The sequence below is a fragment of the Lactuca virosa genome, chromosome 8 (genome assembly GCF_052849685.1).
Source record: "Lactuca virosa cultivar CGN04683 chromosome 8, Lactuca_virosa_CGN04683_v6, whole genome shotgun sequence".
Classification (NCBI taxonomy): domain Eukaryota; kingdom Viridiplantae; phylum Streptophyta; class Magnoliopsida; order Asterales; family Asteraceae; genus Lactuca; species Lactuca virosa.
Genome location: NC_136433.1, coordinates 228,077,955 through 228,086,942, shown reverse-complemented (window position 1 = coordinate 228,086,942; position 8,988 = coordinate 228,077,955).

The window sequence follows — 8,988 nt, the reverse complement described above, 5'->3', positions numbered from 1 at the left end:
ATTAGGGTTTACATGGTGTAACCCTAAATGAGCCACACTATATAAAGGACCCCATGGTTCATGAAATGGCACTAGTGGAGACACAAAGAGGGAAAAGTTGATTTCATAGAGTGAACCAAGTAACCTCTTCTCAAGTTATTCCAATTCTTGGTAGTGTTGTGTGATTCCATTTGAGGTGCAACACTTGGGGCACTAAGCTCTTAAAGGTTCAAGACTTCAAGCAACATCAAAAGGTATGTCATCTAACTAGACTTTAGTAGTATAGATACTCTATTATATACTGGTTAGGATGATGCTTTGGAATTTTGAATGTATGCATGTATAATAGAGAAAACATAGATCCAAAGCACGTAGGGTTGCATGTACACCATAGGAGTGTTAGAATGCTCAAACCCCAACAATGGATTAGTTGAGCCATTTTGGAGCCGTGATCGACTGCGAGCGTTAGTTGGTGACTATACGAGACCTCAGTGGGGGAGTGCTTACCTTGTATGGCGAGGGTACCAGATATGGGTCAGCTTTCTGCTCTGCTACTAGGGCAAGGCAGAGTTTACAACAAGGTTGTATGGGTTTCTTGTTGTGACATCCCCAATTTCACGGCCAGAAAAGACCGATTTGTTTATGCTTTGTTTTATAAATCAGAGTGACCGTTTAAAGAAAACGGTTGCGGAATTTGTTCCCAAACCAAGATATGATAATAACTTATCAAAAAATTTCTCAAAGAGAATGTATTTTTATTTAATAATAAAACCTCGAGATGTCATGTTCCGATACAGACACATAAGTATAAACATATCATACATTCATTTACACTATTGATTTACATCTCTTTTAATCTCTCAGTGAAATGGGCCTTCGCATCGATACCTGTGATACAAAGAAAACTGAGTGGGTCAGGCTTGGGAGCCTGGTGAACATATAGGGTTTTCAACCCACAATAATACATTTATTATATTCAATCATCAAACAATCAACCCAAACACCCATCCCCATATCTCCTTTATTTCTTAAGGGTTTACCCTAAGAATCAACTATCCTTCATCCATTCATTCCTAAGGATTTATCTAAGGAATTGGCACGAAGTCCATTGCTGCCAAAGTTTATATATCAGGTACTAAGTCCATAGTTACCAACATTTATCTCTCAGGTACTAAATCCATAGCTATCAGGCGCTAACTCCATAGTCACCAAGGTTCACTTAACAGTAGGCGCTAACTCCATAGTCACCAAGGTTTATACAATAAGCGCTAACTCCATAGTCACCAAGGTTTACTTAACAGTAGGCGCTAACTCCATAGTCACCAAGGTTTACTTAACAGTAGGCGCTAACTCCATAGTCACCAAGGTTTATACAATAGGCGCTAACTCCATAGTGACCAAGGTTTACTTAACAGTAGGCGCTAACTCCATAGTCACCAAGGTTTACTTAATAGTAGGCGCTAACTCCATAGTCACCAAGGTTTACTTAACTGTAGGCGCTAACTCCATAGTCACCAAGGTTTATACAATAGGCGCTAACTCCATAGTCACCAAGGTTTACTCATACCATCTTCCATCACACAACAACTATCCCATCTACCCATGTTCTACCCAACATTTTCGTAGATATAAATACTTACACAGTTTAGATCATTTAACACTTATATAAAACATCAATTTCCACGCCCATCTCAAATAGACAAACAATATATAACACCTAGCATGTATCTCATAGAGAATAAATCATATCTATGAGTTAGAATAAAGTGAATATGCATTCTCACATATAAACAACAATATGTACACATAACACGTATTTCATATCAAATACTTCATAATTATGTGATAGAAGAAAGTGACTATACACTCACTTGATCAGAAGATGATCGGACAACACTACGGCTTGTAGAAGTAGTATTTCTTCGGTGAAACTAGAAGATCTTCACACATCGGGCTTCTCGCAGGCAGAGCTTCGGCTCGGAAACTCTTTTCTTCTCGGGATCTTCGGGCTTCGGGACTTGCTTCGGGTCTCGGGGTTGATACCGGGGCTTCGGGGGGTTAAAATAGGGTTTAGAGAGTGTATCGGGAGTGGGAGAGAACAGATGGAGCAACCATAATCGGCTGGCCCTTGATTTCTATTTATAGGGCAAATTTCTCATTTTCCACGTCGTGAACAGTACTTTCACGTCGTGGGCTTGATCGTCACTGCATGCGTCATCGCAAGTTGGATCTGGCAGACTCCAGGAGGCGTCAGAAGACATGCCACGTCGTGACCACTGATTTCACGTCGTGGTCTCTGACAGTTTTGGGGTTTCGCGCCCCGAACTTCAGAAATCCATAACTTTCGCATACGAACTCCGTTTTCAACATTCTTTATATCGACGCGTAGGTAAAAACAAGATCTACAACTTTCATTTATACTTTGTCGGCTAATTTTGACTTTATTTTAATTATATTATTTTTATATTATTTTTAGTAGGTCGGGACAGGAAAACTTCGTTATAAACTCATAACTCCTTCGTCTGACGTCCGTTTTCGTCTGTCTTTCCGTCGTTGGACTACTATCGACTCGATCTTCAATTCTCATTTAGATTGTTTCGGCTAAATATCGCTCGATCTCATATTTGAACTTCGGGTTGTACACTGCTAAGCCGAAACTTTGAAAAACCATAACCTCCTCATACGAAGTCAGATTTGGGCGTTCTTTTTATGCACGCTCTCGGTTTAACGTATTATATGACTTTCATTTAGATTTCTAAGGCCAAACATCGCTCTACGTAAATTCACTATTTACGTCGTGCTGTGTCGTGCCGGTTCTGTCGCGAAACTTCGACAGGTCATAACTTCTTCGTTATAACTCGGATTTCGGCGTTCTTTATATGTACGAAATCCTTGTAACATATACTAAAACTTAGTTAAGATTAATCCTTCTAAATAATCTTCCATCAAAAAGTCATTTTTGATGTTTATCGTCTCTAAGTTGACTAGCCCGGATCTACGGGCGTTACAATTATCTCCCCATTAGGATGATTACGTCCCGGAATCATCAACGAAAATAGGACTTGTATGATGATTCCATACGTTATCTTTTCATCCTAGGTAATAATCGTAACTTCTATGTTTCTTCGAATGAGTATATAACTCTTGGACTTCTTGACCGCAGGCGATGCTCAATCTTGCACCTGCCCTTCATACTATGTTGGACTTTCAATCGTAACCTACGAGTTACAAAATAAATCCTTATTGAGGACTCCTTCTTCTTCTTAGGATAAGTACTTTCCTTTATCTATTGTAACAGATCGATGGGTCATGTTCTAATGACCTCTCGTCGTATGATGCAACGTTTAGACTCAGGTCTCTTAGAGTCAAATTCCAGAATGGAATATACCTTCCTTCATATTGTAATGTGCTATAATCACATTTTAGCATGTAGCATTTCTAGCTACTAACTTCTTTAACAACGAGCGCGTTACCAATGACCGCATTGATTTCAATCTTCTGACTTTAGTCAAATGCTACATCGAACTTGGTCCTCTGAACCATGTAACAAACTCATCGTAGTCGGACTCAATTTGATATTACCTCTAGGGTCAGAACATCAATTACCTCATTAGTCATTACCGAAACAATGGTAACAACATACTTGAATAAAAACGGAATCAATCACTAGCTTCTTGGTAACCTTGTGACTTTCCCTGATCCAAGCGTGAGTCATGTGCTTCCAGTAGTATAGATCTCTACTACTATTCACACCTACTCATACTCGTCCCAAGTATTGTCTCGCAGTCCCCAAGTCCTAAAATCACCAAACAATTTAACACATACTAATGTGTCCAATTAAAAAAAAATCCTAGACTCTACTAGGACTTCTTCCATGCGCATCTTCACTCATCAATTCTACTTCAACTTGGTTGGTGATGGAAATTCCAGATTATGGGACAACTTCAAGAATTACACGAATCGTTCCATCATCCTGCCAATCAAAGGTGTACTTCAGACATACCATACTCCTCTAAACGTTCCGTTATTTTATCAGACATAAACTAAAGGCAAGACACCACTCTTACGATATCTTCCGATAGGTGTCATTCACTATCATAAGCCTTTTATTTCCTCCATTTACTCAATTCTCTACGAGTCTTCACCATAACGTTTTGTACACCCAAGCAGACGTTCGGTGTACCGGGCGAAAATTTAAGATAAGAAAGCTTTATTTACGATAGACGTATAAATCTCCTTATCACTCTGAAACGTTTACATGCTAGTTCTAATATCGTATCAAACGCTTAGAATCCTAAACACAAAAGGTCTCCAGATCCGGTCGGCAACAGACCATAGATCCGAACAAATAATAGCATATATGGCAAACATATAACATTTAGCACATAAAAGCATTTTAGGCATCATTCCTAAAATATACTAGCGCTCGTGTCTTAAAATATGGTAGACACTCATCTCATAATCATCGCTTAGCATTCTAAGTTTAAGTCTAGAAATCCTACAAATTACTAGTTCGCTTAAACTAATGCTCTTATACCAACTGTGACATCCCCAATTTCACGGCCAGAAAAGACCGATTTGTTTATGCTTTGTTTTATAAATCAGAGTGGCCGCTTAAAGAAAACGGTTGCGGAATTTGTTCCCAAAACAAGATATGATAATAACTTATCAAAACATTTCTCAAAGAGAATGTATTTTTATTTAATAATAAAACCTCGGGATGTCATGTTCCGATACAGACACATAAGCATAAACATATCATACATTCATTTACACTAGTGATTTACATCTCTTTTAATCTCTCAGTGAAATGGGTCTTCGCATCGATACCTGTGATACAAAGAAAACTGAGTGGGTCAGGCTTGGGAGCCTGGTGAGCATATAGGGTTTTCAACCCACAATAATACATTTATTATATTCAATCATCAAACAATCAACCCAAACACCCATCCCCATATCTCCTTTATTTCTTAAGGGTTTACCCTAAGAATCAACTATCCTTCATCCATTCATTCCTAAGGATTTATCTAAGGAATTGGCACGAAGTCCATTGCTGCCAAGTTTATCTATCAGGTACTAAGTCCATAGTTACCAACATTTATCTCTCAGGTACTAAATCCATAGCTATCAGGCGCTAACTCCATAGTCACCAAGGTTTATACAATAGGCGCTAACTCCATAGTCACCAAGGTTTACTTAACAGTAGGCGCTAACTCCATAGTCATCAAGGTATACTTAACAGTAGGCGCTAACTCCATAGTCACCAAGGTTTATACAATAGGCGCTAACTCCATAGTCACCAAGGTTTACTTAACAGTAGGCGCTAACTCCATAGTCACCAAGGTTTACTTAACAGTAGGCGCTAACTCCATAGTCACCAAGGTTTATACAATAGGCGCTAACTCCATAGTCACCAAGGTTTACTCATACCATCTTCCATCACACACCAACTATCCCATCTACCCATGTTCTACCCAACATTTTCGTAGATATAAATACTTACACAGTTTAAATCATTTAACACTTATATAAAACATCAATTTCCACGCCCATCTCAAATAGACAAACAATATATAACACCTAGCATGTATCTCATAGAGAATAAATCATATCTATGAGTTAGAAGAAAGTGAATATGCATTCTCACATATAAACAACAATATGTACACATAACACGTATTTCATATCAAATACTTCATAATTATGTGATAGAAGAAAGTGACTATACACTCACTTGATCAGAAGATGATCGGTCAGCACTACGGCTTGTAGAAGTAGTATTTCTTCGGTGAAACTAGAAGATCTTCACACACCGGGCTTCTCGCAGGCAGAGCTTCGGCTCGGAAACTCTTTTCTTCTCGGGATCTTCGGGCTTCGGGACTTGCTTCGGGTCTCGGGGTTGATACCGGGGCTTTGGGGGGTTAAAATAGGGCTTAGAGAGTGTATCGGGAGTGGGAGAGAAGAGATGGAGCAACCATAATCGGCTGGCCCTTGATTTCTATTTATAGGGCAAATTTCTCATTTTCCACGTCGTTAACAGTACTTTCACGTCGTGGGCTTGATCATCACTGCATGCTTCATCGCAAGTTGGGTCTGGCAGACTCCAGGAGGCGTCAGAAGACATGCCACGTCGTGACCACTGATTTCACGTCGTGGTCTCTGACAGTTTTGGGGTTTCGCGCCCCGAACTTCAGAAATCCACAACTTTCGCATACGAACTCCGTTTTCAACGTTCTTTATATCGACACGTAGGTAAAAACAAGATCTACAAATTTCATTTAGACTTTGTCGGATAATTTTGAATTTATTTTTATTATATTATTTTTATATTAATTTTAGTAGGCCGGGACAGGAAAACTCCGTTATAAACTCATAACTCCTTCGTCTGACGTCCGTTTTCGTCTGTCTTTCCGTCATTGGACTACTATTGACGAGATCTTCAATTCTCGTTTAGATTGTTTCGGCTAAATATCGCTCGATCTCATATTCGAACTTCGGGCTGTACATTGCTAAGCCGAAACTTCGAAAAATCATAACTTCCTCATACGAAGTCAGATTTGGGCGTTCTTTTTACGTACGCTCTCGGTTTAACGTATTATATGACTTTCATTTAGATTGCTAAGGCCAAACATCGCTCTAACGTAAATTCACTATGTACGTCGCGCTGTGTCGTGCCTGTTCTGTCGCGAAACTTCGACAGGTCATAACTTCTTCGTTATAACTCGGATTTCGGCGTTCTTTATATGTACGAAATCCTTGTAACATATACTACAACTTAGTTAAGATTAATCCTTCTAAATAATATTCCATAAAAAAGTCATTTTTGATGCTTATATTCTCTAAGTTTACTAGCCCGGATCTACGAACGTTACACTTGGCGTACCTGATAGATCGTGGATTGTTTTAGAGAGGCCGAGTTCTATCTCCGAGGTTCCGATAGTGTGCGAGTTTCCTAATGTTTTTGCTGAGGAGTTACCAGGTATGCCTCCCGAGAGGCAAGTGGAGTTTCGGATTGATTTGGTTCCGGGAGCGGCGCCTATCGCCAAGGCACCTTATTGCCTTGCTCCAGCATAGATGCAGGCGTTATCCTCACAACTTCAGGAGCTGCTGGGGAAGGGATTTATTCGACCGAGTAGCTCGCCGTGGGGAGCGCCGATCCTTTTTATCAAGAAAAAGGATGGTTCACACTGGATGTGCATTTATTACCGGGAGTTGAACAAGCTGACGGTCAAGAACCGTTATCCACTTCTGAGGATCGAAGATTTATTGGACCAGCTGCAGGGGGCATCTTGGTTTTCCAAGATTGATTTGAGATCTGATATCACCAGATGAGAGTATGCGAGGAGGATATTCAGAAGACGACCTTTAGGACTCGTTATGAGCATTACGAGCTTGTGGTGGTGCCTTTCGGGCTCACCAACGCACCGGCGGCATTCATGGATCTCATCAACCGGGTGTTCAGGCCTATGTTGGATCAGTCGGTGATCGTGTTTATCGATGACATCTTGGTGTATTCGAGGTCCAGAGAGCAGCATGAGGAGCATCTGCGAGAGGTTCTTGGAGTATTGAGGTTGGAGAGGATGTATGCCAAATTCTCCGAGTGTGATTTCTGGTTACGAGAGGTCCAGTTCCTGGGACACCTCGTTAATCAGAATGGGATTTTGGTCAATTCGGCCAAGATTGAGGCAGTTATGCTATGGGAGGTGCCGAGATCCCCATCCGAGATCACGAGTTTTCTGGGATTGGCCGGCTACTATCGGAGATTCATCAGGTATTTCTCCAAGATTGCGGTTCCTCTCACCAGATTGACCCGGAAGGGCGTTACAGTTGTTTGGGGGCCTAAGCAGCGGGCATCATTCGAGACTCTTCGCCAGAGATTGTGTGAAGCTCCAGTATTATCCCTTCCGGAGGGAGTGGAGGACTTTGTGGTCTATTGCGATGCGTCTATTTCGGGGGTGGATGCAGTGTTGATGTAGAGAGGTCATGTGATAGCATATGCGTCGAGGCAGCTGAAGCCTCATGAGACTAGGTATCCCACCCATGACTTGGAGCTAGGGGCGGTGGTGTTCGCCACCAAGATTTGTCATCACTATCTTTATGGTGTCTGGTGTACCATATATTCGGACCATAAGAGCCTGAAGTATCTGATGGATCAGCCCAAACTGAATATGAGACAGAGGAGATGGTTGGACGTAGTGATGGACTACGACTGTGAGATCTTATATCACCCAGGCAAGGATAATATGGTAGCCGACACCTTGAGTCGCAAAGCCGAGAGCGCTCCGGTCCGGGATGTATGTATGAGAATGACGGTGATGACTCCAGTCTTAGATACTATCCGGGAGGCTCATATGGTGGCAGTGAAACCGGAGAACCGCAAGAGAGAGCGTGTGATTGGGCAGGTTTTCGAGTTTGTGACAGACAGTCGTGGGCTTATGACCTTCCATGGGCGAATTTGGGTGCCCTACACGGGTGGAGCTCGCCGTGTATTGTTGGAGGAGGCACATAGATCGAGATTCTCGATCCACCCAGGGGCCACTAAGAAGTATTTGGATCTGAAGAAAGACTATTGGTGGCCCTGTATGAAAAGGGACGTGGCATGGGTTGTAGAGAGGTGTTTGACCTGTAGTCGGGTTAAGGCGGAGCACCAGCCGCCACATGGTCCATTGCAGCCTCTGGAGATTCCCTAGTGGAAGTGGGAACAGAGTTCTATGGACTTTATCACCAAGTTACCGAGGACTGGACGTGGGGTTGACGCGATTTGGGTGATTGTGAACCGGCTGACGAAGAGCGCTCTCTTCCTCGCTATCAGTGAGAGTTATTCTGCAGAGAGACTAGCCGAGATTTATGTGAGAGAGGTGGTAGCTCGGCATGGAGTGCCGACCTCAATAGTGTCAGATCGAGACGTGCGCTTTACTTCCAGGTTCTGGAAGAAATTTCATGAGGAGTTGGGTACCCGGTTACATTTTAGTACCGCATATCATCCGCAGACAGACGGGCAGAGTGAGC